The 7,766-nt window shown below is 43.3% G+C and overlaps 1 protein-coding gene across 6 annotated transcripts in view; it reads right to left on the bottom strand.

The window, feature by feature from the left end:
* Positions 1-4,382, bottom strand: part of Ccni (cyclin I) — a 70,816-nt gene extending 66,434 nt beyond the window's left edge. Inside the window, exon 1 of one of the 6 annotated variants that reach the window (XM_023707667.1) lies at positions 3,987-4,382. The gene's annotated coding sequence lies outside the window, so the exon portion shown is untranslated. The remainder of the gene's footprint in view (positions 1-3,986) is intronic. The other 5 variants (XM_023707668.1, XM_023707666.1, XM_023707669.1 and 2 more) reach the window with 5 other exon arrangements.
* Between the last annotated feature and the right edge of the window lie 3,384 nt (positions 4,383-7,766).

The raw sequence follows: 7,766 nt of genomic DNA, 5'->3' as shown, positions 1-7,766 counted from the left end.
CACACACACACACACACACACACACACACACATACACACAAGGAATGATGGCAGATGTCTGTAACTACAGCACCTTAAGACAGGAGGATCACTGCAAGTTTGTGAGTTTGAGGCCAGCCTGACTACACAGTGAGTTCGAAGCCACCCTAAAAGGAAAGCAAACTGTAGCTTAAAGCAAGGCAGATACCAATACCAGAGTAGATATTAATACAGAATGTTTTTGCTATTTATATCAGTATTTTAATTGATGGGTATAATATGCTACTACATGGTCTTAACAAAATCTGTAGAAGTACAAAATATTGGGGCCGGGGAGATGGCTCAGTAGGATAAGTGCTTGACTGGCAAATGCAAGGATCTGAGTTCAATCCCCAGTTCTGCAAAAAAAAAAAAAAAAAAAAGAAGTACAAAATATTAAGAGAGAAAAATCAACAAAACCTGAAATGGAATCTCTGAAAAGACCAATACTTTGCCTGTATTGTTGCAGTTACACTAACAAAAAGCACAGAAGGTAAGTTGTTAAAAACAGAGCTAAAAAAGGCATTTGTAGTTACTTCACAAAAATAAAGACAATTGCAAGGCTGGGGAGATGGCTCAGTAGAATAAGCTCTTCCCTGGCAAGCACAAGGGCCTGAGTTCAATTCCCTGTTTGGCAAAGCCAAACAGAAGAGAAAATCCTCACAAGTTCTATACCCCAACTATTACGCTTTTTTCAAAACCAAACACCTCTAGAAAACTACCAGAGTATATGCAAAATTATTTAATAAAGTACTAACAAACTAAATTCTGTAACACAATAAATGTAAAATTGATTTAGTGGTAAAAAGAAAACATCAATTAAAATAATACAGTGCACTATATTAACTTTTATGAAAGAATTCTTCACTCACACTAGGTACATGTAGGTAGCATTCAAATTTCCTTAAACATTTAAAAAATAGTACAAAAACAATGCAAATAAAAAAGCAAATCAATGGGTCACAACTGTGGATATGTTCCAAGCTAAATGAAGCTACAGAAAAGTGTGAGCACTCTAAGTGGCTCCTGCAGTAGAGAAAGATAAATGTAAGAGCCATCACTGATTCAAACAATACTAATATAATATAGACAGTAAGTAGATTGTGCAAAAGTAAATCAGTGTTAAGTTTATCAAAATTGAAAACTGATTCCGTAAGAGCACATACCTATTCTTAGGATACAGACACTGACAATTTTGCAAGGAATATAATATAGTACATCTAATCTATATATGGAGAGAACAAGAAAATAGATAAAATGTTAGTGGTAATGTCTGTTGATGGTAAATCTGGGTGAAAAAAATCATGCTTAAAATTATAAAAAAATGTATGAAATGCCAAAATATGCATAACTTATGGAAATCTGTATTTTTTACTCTTTTTATAAGACTAGTATGACAGACACTATCATATGAAGATACAGGTTTCAGTTTTTTAAATTCTTTTAAGGACAATGAACAAGCCTATGTTATAATTTAAAATAGATTATTAATTCTGCTAAAGAATAAAATACAAAATACAATTTTATTTTAGTAACACAGTTTTATGATAGTACCGCATTACTGTATATCCACTCAATCATATGGGTATTTGTTTTTTGTGCATATGGGGAATTTTTATTGCTTTTTTGTTTCTGAAAGCAAAGAGACTATATACAGGCTTAGTATCCCTTATCCTAAATGCCTGCAATCAGAAGTGTTTCAGATTTTTTTTGGATTTGGGTGTATTTGAATATACAAAGTGATGCCCTTGTGGCCAAACTTAAGCAAGAAATTCATTTATATGCACCTTACATATTCTGAAGGTAATCTGGGGTAAGATTTCCATTTTGTATGTGAAATAGTTTCTTTTTTTTTTTTTTTTGGGCGGAACTGGGGATTGAACTCAGATCCTTGCGTTTGCCAGTCAAGTGCTTATCCTACTGAGCCATCTCCCTGGCCCCAAACAAAGCTTCAACAAGAGGAATTTCCCACTTGTGGCCTCAGGTTACCATTCCACAAGCAGAGGTATAGCTCAGTGGTAGAGCATCTGACTGCAGAATGTTTGGATTTTGGAGCATTTCTGATTTTCAAATTAGGAATGTTTAATCTAAACTTTGTTTGCCACATTCTACATACAACTTCAAAATTTCTCTTCCCATTCTCTCAACTGCACCTACTATGTATTCCCTATGTTTACCAAATACCCTAATTTCTAAGTAAAATAAAATACTGCACGGCATAAACAGTATTACTGACATGTACAGGAGCTCCTCTTCTGAGTAAGTGTGGCACAGTGCTGGGTATACAACACAAACAACTTCACTGATACATAGTTACTGTACTTACGATTATAATACCAATTTTGGATTCTTAGTTCCTCTTCTAAAATGAGAACTTTATTGTGTTTCTAAGAACCTAATGTTCTACTAGTCACTCTGACTTTATTCATTAGCAATGAGACATTACAGGATATTCTAATTCCAAAACAGTGCACTCATTCATACCCCTATCTCCATGCCTTTCCACTTACTGTTTGCAACGTGAAATGAATGTCCTTCTCTAACTCATACTCTCTTGCTTAACTCATACTCTTGCCTAAAACTGCTGCTATCTATTACCCTCTAGAATTAATGCAAGTGTTTCCTGCCTTCATACAACTGGTTTTGGACATAATTCTACTTCTTTCTGCATTTAATAGCTCTCTGATGAGTCATGTAGAACCACCTTTTCTACTAAACCACTAGTTCCTTGATGGCACTCCAAAGTTTAGCATCGGACTTAACTTGCTAAATGCTTAATGTGCGCTTGGTCAACTACTGTCCTGAGTGGTATCACATTAACTCACGTAATCCTTGTTAAATTGGAATTAATGAACCCATTTTAAAGATGAACAAAAAAGGTGAACACTCAATTTTGATCAGGACAAGTACTAGTGTTTCACTTTAGCCTACTAAGTCATACCCTTGTTATCTGTAACTACAGGTCGTGTCTACTATCCAGCGTCTCAACATGAACCACATCACTATTAAGATACCAATATTAAGAAACTTGTCAAGATTCTCATTTCTCTGGCTCCACATTAACAAATTTAAATCTTGTCCGCTCTTTCCTAATCCACTTATGTCCGTTCTTTTCTGAGGCAGATAAACTCCCACAAATTATCTGGAAAACATAGAAAAAAATTCAATTTTTTCAACAAACTGATTTTCAGGAGATACCAAGCAGCATAAGAGACTGAATTTTGGCCACAGAATGCTGATAAAAGATACTTAAATTGAAGGTTATCTAATCTTGCGGGGGGTCTCAAGTCTCACACGTAAAGAGGAGCTATATCGAGTCCTTGCGAGACTGAGATGAGTTGCAAACCATGAGGTACAGTGTCCAGCAGAAAAGCCTCATCAAGGATTGCTGTTCAAATATCGAGCAGCTCCTCCTGACTGAATGAACAAAGATTTTGTTTCCTCGGCACTCAAAAACCTTCCGTCTCCTTGCACCTCCCACCTCCTGGCAGATACTTTTCATTATTTTAATACCCAGTTTTTTCAACTTTTGCAAAAAGATCTGCAACGGAACCCCCTGTTCAACAGAGAACTTTTGGCCCTGCTTTCAAACTCCAGAATTTTTACCTGCCTTTCAGGATGCAACTCAATCAAAGCTCATCTCCTCTAGAGCCCGTCCATCCCCAGGCGAAGCTCCCTTTGCACCGTCCGTAGCACGGGCGCTGCGCCGCCCGATCTCCCCCGCTAGGCAGCTGAGGCAGCTTAAGTTCAGTTTCGGGGGCCTGGTAGATCCTAGGAGTCTGAGAGCGGGGAAGCATCCCCCTACACGAAGCAAACACGCACCCCGGAACAGTCACCGCGCCGCAGCTACACAAAAGTTAAGCGTTACCGCGACGCCGTCCCTCCGCAGCAGGGCAGGTGCGGGACGCACGTCCGGGGACAGGGGCGTGCTGAGGTACGGAAGGGGACGTGGCGGCGCCCGCTCTTACCTCCACCTCCTCTTCGGTGTCCTCCTCCTCTTCCTCCCCAGCGGAGCAGTAGGCCTCCCAGGGGTGACGCGGGGGCATCCGGGGCGTCACCTCCTCCTTCCCTCCGCACCGGGCGGCGGGGCGCGCAGAGGACCGGACCGGCCAAAGAGGGAGAAGGGGAGCCGAGCCGGGGTCGCGGGGCGCAGCGGGACGCAAGGCTCTGGCCGGGGTCGTCAGCGAGTCAGTTCCCTGACGACCCCGGGCCTGAGCCCGCCGCCGCCGCCGCCGGAGCCCCGGGGAGGGGGCTCCCTCTCGCCATAGGGTGGCGGGGGCAGGGGAGAGGCGGGGGTGGAGACCGGCTCGGCCCCAGCCCGGGGGAAGAGCCTTCGAGGAGAAATGGTGAAAGGGGGGGGAGGGGAAAAGAAAAGAAAAGAAAAGGAGGAGGGGAAAGGGGAAAAAAATAAGACACAGCGACAGCGCGCTCCGCCGCGTCTGCCGCGAGAAGGCTGGGGAGGGAAGGAGGTCCGTCCAGTGGCCCCGCCCTCGCGCACCGATCCGGCTGCTTGACTCCGTAAACAACGCGGTCGCCACGCTCCCGCCCCCTTTCCCTCTCCGCCGCCTTCCCGGGCCTGCAAACGTAAGAAGACGTCGTTGGACTGACCAGGAAGACCGGGGAGGTCCTAGACACTAAGGAGGAAGCGAGGAGGATGCCGTCCTTGGGCGAAAACAGAACAAAGTTGCGTGAACTCGTTTTTAGGGGAGGCGGAAGGATCATGCTTGCCGCACGATGACGTCATCTCGGCCGTCTGAAGAGGCGTGTTGGGGCCGGAGAGTGCGCTGCGCATGCGCTCCGGGGAAGAAAGCCGCGGAGCAAGCGGGTCTAGGGGTGGGGACTCGGTGGGGTGCTAATTACTAATCCTGGGCGGTTGGCTTCTTGCGGCCTTCGTAGCTGGTAGAAGGACTTACTCGAGACGAGGCAGACGGTCTGTTGTATAAAGATCTTGCCTCCTTTATTGATCGTGCAGATAATTACGTGTTTCCATACCGTTCATGCGTGACTGGATTGGTAGGTTCCGGGAACCTCGGGTGGCGGGGCGGGAAAGCCGCGGTCGCATCCTCGAAGGCTGGGGGCTTGGCGAGGGTTTTATTATTAAGGCTGTAATGCGTGTGTGACAACATAAACGTGTCTTATCTAGAGTTCTTGTGCCACAAATGGAAATTTTTGCTTATCTTTCTAATTCCATTAAAAAGTATATGTAGTGTTACAAAAAGCTGTGGAAAGGGGGAAAAACCTTAAACATTTATAGTAGTGTAGTTTGTGTTTTCCATTTTTGTCTTCTATATGTCTATTTTAATAGTCACTGACTAAAATAAGTACCGTGTGGCCCTTATTCAGCGGCCAGACTGGGAAACTCAAAATAACCAAGACTGAAATAGCTTCTGCCTCGAAGTTTATCTCAATTACCCAACGCATTGATTTGTTTACTTGTGCATGTGCGCCCTCTCTAGCATATAGGCTCACAGGTGGTGGGGATCTTTACTCTGCATATAAAAGCTCTCAGTATTTGATTACTGACTGAATAAACAATAACCTGTATTAGAAGTATTAAGATTGAAAACTGCAGGCCTTTATGGAAACACCCCTAGATTAGTTTGGTTTATCAGAGAAGGCTTCTCTGAAGAAGTGAGTGATGTTTAGGATGAAACCTGAAACCACAGAGTAAAGAAGTGGGCAAAGAGTAAGACAGTACTGGCAGATGACATAACGGTGTGTAGAGCACTGAAACAGACATTCTAAAAACCACCGGAATCCAGTGTGATTGGTCATTTGAGAACTGAGGGAGTTGAGGCTAGAAAGGAAGATGGAGGATAGATTGCATTGGACAGTAGGGAGTAGAAAGCCCCTTGAGAGACCCTGGAAAGATTTCAAGTAGGTCACAATTGTATCCTGCTGCTTTCACTTAATGCAGCCTTTTTTGTAGTCTTAACTTTATCTAGTCAACACTTTTATGATAATACTCTCAGGAGGGTGGCACTTACAGTACTGACAATGCAGCATAATTTCATTGTCAGCATGAAATAGGACTGACAGTATAGCTCATCAATGCTCGTGCGTAGAATGCACAAGAGAGCGTGTTTGATCCTCCAGCAGCACATGTGCCACACACGCTAATACAGTTCTACTCATAAGTATATACTTAGAAGAAATGAAAATACCTGTACATGCAAATTTTATATGCAGTAGCATTAGGACCATTCACCAAATGCAAAACAACCCAAATACTCATCACTGTGCTTTGAATATGGTTTGTCCTTTTTTTTTTTTTTTTGCGGAACCTGGGATTGAACTCAGACCCTTGCGCTTGCCAGGGAAGTGCTTATTCCACTGAGCCATCTCCCCGGCCCCAGGAATTAGTTCTTGAAAGAGCAAGTTGTCCCAGAGATAGTTGTTTCTTAGTTGACTTTCTCCTTTTGCCAGGTAATCTATTCCACTTTTCCACAGGCACCCAAGTTCTCTCCCCCCATCAGACCTTCCTTGGAAGCCAAGCAGATGTCAGCACCATGTCTTCGACTTCCAGAATCGTAAGCCAAAGTAAACATCCTTGCTCTTTCCACAAATCACCCAATTCCAGCTATTTTGTTATAACAGAAAAGTAGGACATGTATCAGCCAATGATTGTGTAAATCATATTTATTCAATGAAATGTTACTTAGCCGTGAAAAGAAAGTACTGATACTCTACCGCATGGATGACCTTTGATGGCATGCCAAAAGAAAGAAACCCAGTGAGACAGGCATTGTGGTGCATGCCTGTGAGCCTGGCACTTAGGAGACTGAGACAGAAGAGTCACTTCTGTTGGGAGTCCTCTGAAGCTGAAACTGATCATATGTGGGAGGGCAAGATGAGGCTTAATTGCCTAAAGCAGTCAAGCTACCTCAGTCTTGAGAAAAACATCCTGCCTGGACATTAGTTGCTAGGCAACCTTGTATTTTGTAACTTTTCAAAGATATAAATAAAAGCTCTGTTATAGTTTGTGTATAGGTGTCCCCCCCCCCAAAGCCTCATGCAGTCTTGGGGCAGCTTCTGGAGTTTGTGATTGATTACTGTGGGTGTGGATTCTTCACCTGCCCTGGGGCAGGTAATTTGCATTACAATGTAACGTGGGAAGAGTAACCAGCTGCTAAAGCTACTGCTACTCCTCCCTTGAGCTCTTGCTCTTTGCCACCACCATGAAAGGTTGTTTTCTGCTATGTGTTGCTCTGCGTTGAACCCAGCTGAGTATGGACTGAAACCTCCAGTAACTGTGAGCTAAATAAACCTTTCCTTTCTTCATTTTGAGTGTCGGGTATTTGTCCCAGCAATGAGAGAAGAGTAACTAAGACAAGCTCCTACTGTTGTTCTGGAGTTCTTTGCCAATCAGGAATAGTCTACCAACTGACATCAGCTATTACCTGTCTTTATTTTCTAAATCCTCTCAGGGTTTTCTCCCAGGGACCACCAAGAGACCAACAAATTCCTACATTTAGTACCTGCCACAGGGACCCCCAGGTAAGATTTTGATAGGTGGAAGGACATTGTTCAAAATTTTCCAACAACAGGGTGGAGGAATGGATTGGTGGGTCAACATTTAGCACTGGAGTGTTATACTGACAATCAGGTGAAAATATGGGGCATGGAACTCTACTGACCTTTATTTAGTTATTTATTCATTTATTTTGCAGTACCAGGGATTGAACTCAGGACCTTGCACTTGCCAGGCAAGCACTTACTCTACTGAACTATCTGCCAAGCCCCTGACC

This window comes from Octodon degus, unplaced genomic scaffold (assembly GCF_000260255.1).
Source record: "Octodon degus isolate 3935 unplaced genomic scaffold, OctDeg1.0 scaffold00305, whole genome shotgun sequence".
Classification (NCBI taxonomy): domain Eukaryota; kingdom Metazoa; phylum Chordata; class Mammalia; order Rodentia; family Octodontidae; genus Octodon; species Octodon degus.
Note: the sequence above shows the minus strand (reverse complement) of the source record. Positions and strands in the feature narration are given on the sequence as shown.